General features: G+C 47.6%; 1 pseudogene; it reads right to left on the reverse strand.

The window, feature by feature from the left end:
* Nucleotides 1-1603: 1603 nt before the first annotated feature.
* Nucleotides 1604-3068, reverse strand: part of LOC104982719 — a 2970-nt pseudogene continuing 1505 nt past the window's right edge.

The following is a 3068-nucleotide window of genomic DNA, read 5'->3' on the forward strand; positions in this document are numbered from 1 at the left end:
TATATGGATGTGAGAGTTGGACTATAAAGAAGGCTGAGCGCTGAAGAATTGAGGCTTTTGAACTGTGGTGTTGGAGAAGATGCTTGAGAGTCCCTTGGACCGCAAGGAGATCCAACCAGTCCATTCTGAAGGAGATCGGCCCTGAGATTTCTTTGGAAGGAATGATGCTAAAGCTGAAACTCCAGTACTTTGGCCACCTCATGCGAAGAGTTGACTCATTGGAAAAGATTCTGATGCTGGGAGGGATTGAGGGCAAGAGGAGAAGGGGACGACAGAGGATGAGATGGCTGGATGGCATCACTGACTCGATGGACATGAGTCTGAGTGAACTCCAGGAGTTGGTGATGGACAGGGAGGCCTGGCATGCTGCGATTCATGGGGTCGCAAAGAGTCGGACACACTGAGCGACTGATCTGATCTGATCTGATCTGAGCGACTTCACTTTCACTTTTCACTTTCCTGCATTGGAGAAGGAAGTGGCAACCCACTCCAGTGTTCTTGCCTGGAGAATCCCAGGGAAGGGGGAGCCTGGTGGGCTGCCATCGGTGGGGTCACACAGAGTCAGACACAACTGAAGTGAGTTAGCAGCAGCAGCAACATGAGAGAACATTATGTTTTCTTCTTTTGAAGAAAAAACATTCTAATGCCAATACATGAAGAATTCCAATACATGAGCCTCTATGGAAATCATATTCCTTCTCTCAATAGGCAGCATTTTTTTTAATGAAAATAAGAATATATTGATATTTTTCATCACATGCCTCAAAAGAACAAATCATTAGCAAATGAAAAAAAGCATTAGGTGAAAGTCAACATAGATTTATGATTCAGAAAACCCCAAATCCTTAACAAGCTAGGAAGAGACCAAGCCTTCCTTAAGCTGATAAAAGAGATGTATCTACAGCAAGGGAATTCCTTGGCAGTCCAATGGTTAGGACTCTGCACTTCCACTTCAGTGTGGACCTGTTCTTTTAACTAAGATCCTGCAGGATCCTGCAGGCTTCACAAGGCGGTCAAAACCAAACCAAATAGCAAACCTGCACAAAGCGTCATAGTTGGCAGTGAAAACGTAAGTCAGGAACAAGGTACCATCAGTACTGCTTCTATTCACTCCTGTGTTAGAGCCTCACCAGAATAGAAAAACAAACAAAAAAGACAGCTTCTGGGTACAGCAGTGTTCATTGCTCCTGGGTCAGTAGGGCTTTAGCAGGAGACAGAAAGACAAGAAGTCAACTAAGAGTGAGTAGTTAAGAGCAGATGGGCAGAGATGGCTGGTGTGCAGGCATAGCAGAGTGGAGCTGAGGTCCCCAGCATCTCCAGGCCTGGGAGTCAGAGCAGGGGACAGAAAAGACATAGCGGGTGGGGTGGCTGGGAGCTGACCAGGTGGGGGCTAGAGGTGAGAGGGATGGGTGCTCCTAGGCATGGTGATGCAGTGCCCACCCTGGCACCCAGCGTGGGTAACTCCTCCGACTCCTCCCATGGCTTCCTCCACAGCAGTCTCCACCTGTAAATATCTACTGTCATCAGTACAAAAAGCATCTGCTTTTATTAAATAAAGCAAAGGTAGAAGACAGATGGTGGAAGAGGCCAGGGACCCCTCTTCCTAATTACAATATACAGACGTAAATACAGACATGACTGAGAAAAGGACAGGGACAATTCTGGGGACAGACTGAAGGGCAGAGAGAGACAGCACCCTTTGAGAATGGTCCTGGACCCAAGGGTGGGTAGAGACCTGGGTCAGTGGCAGGTGTTCTGAGAGGTTATGCTTGAGCAGCTTGGGGATGAGGTCCTGGGCTCCCATGGGCACAGAATGGGTAACTTCAGTACCACCTTGATGATGCGCAGATACATCTTGTTCCTTGTGGGAGGCACTCAGGAACATCAGGTTGTCCACCAACAGCTGGTAGGAGAGCACTCCAATGAACTCCAGATCTACCTGCTCCCTGTGTGCCTGTGTGCGCGCCCCTCAATCATCTCTGCAGAAAGGGGGACCAGGTGCCAAACATTGTCTTCCTCCTCAAGGAGAGGGCATGCACCTGAAGAGTCAGTTCCTAGGCAGGTTGATAAGAAGTCCAGGGGTCCCCGAGGAGATAGGGGGCTGGAATTCTCAAGGAGGAGGGAAGGACAAACATCTTTTTTTCCCCTCTACCTTCCTTAGTCTTAGTCACATAAAACATAAAACGTTTTGTTCTTTAAGCCCGGAACTGATGATTACACAACAAACAACTCAGTTTAAACTCTGAACTAAGGAAATGACAACCCACTCCAGTACTCTTGCCTAGAAAATCCCATGGACAGAGGAGCCTGGCAGGCTACAGTCCATGGGGTTGCAAAGAGTCAGACACGACTGAGGAGCTTCACTTTCTTTCACTTTCAAGGATTATATAAAAACAATGATTCCTGCTTGAGGACAGTTTCTCCTTCCTGAAAACCTTCTGGCTAATCCTGTTATCTTAAAATATAAATTATGGGAGTGGGTCTAATAAGATCTTGACAACCTTGAGACATTATTTTGATTTACTATAATAGCTAATTTAAAAAGTATATAACTCCCTTGCTAACACTACCAAGGGGGGCACTCCGTCCCCTTCTGATGTCTATGTCAGAAGCTTTCTCTGTGTCTTTTCTTACTTGAATAAAACTCTGCTACATAAAAGCTCTTGACTGATCAAGCCTGGTCCCTGGTCCGAAGGTAAATCTTCTTCGGAGATCAAGAACCCGACACCGTTCACCATAAGCTATCACACCGACCAGCTTATCAGCTCTCTTTGGAGCCGCAAGAGCAGATTCTCGGCTTTAAGTCTCTGCGAATCACCTGTTTGCCGCAGCAGTACATCAGAGCATCTGCCAGCTCCTGGCTATTCGCTGCTCCACAGAAGTGCCGCCCTTCCGCAGCTCCTTGTTGAGCTTCCCCCTCCCTCCCCGACCTGGTGAGGGGCAAACCCAGAATGAAATAGATCCTTCGCTGGTTAGAGAAATTGTTGAGAAGCAAGATGTTGGGAGGCTGCTGATCTCCCCGCACAGCTGGTGCTCTTCACCCTCCTTCTCTACCTGAGACTTGAAGA

This window comes from Bison bison, unplaced genomic scaffold, assembly GCF_000754665.1.
Source record: "Bison bison bison isolate TAMUID 2011002044 unplaced genomic scaffold, Bison_UMD1.0 scf7180017864538, whole genome shotgun sequence".
In the NCBI taxonomy this organism is placed as follows: Eukaryota; Metazoa; Chordata; class Mammalia; order Artiodactyla; family Bovidae; genus Bison; species Bison bison.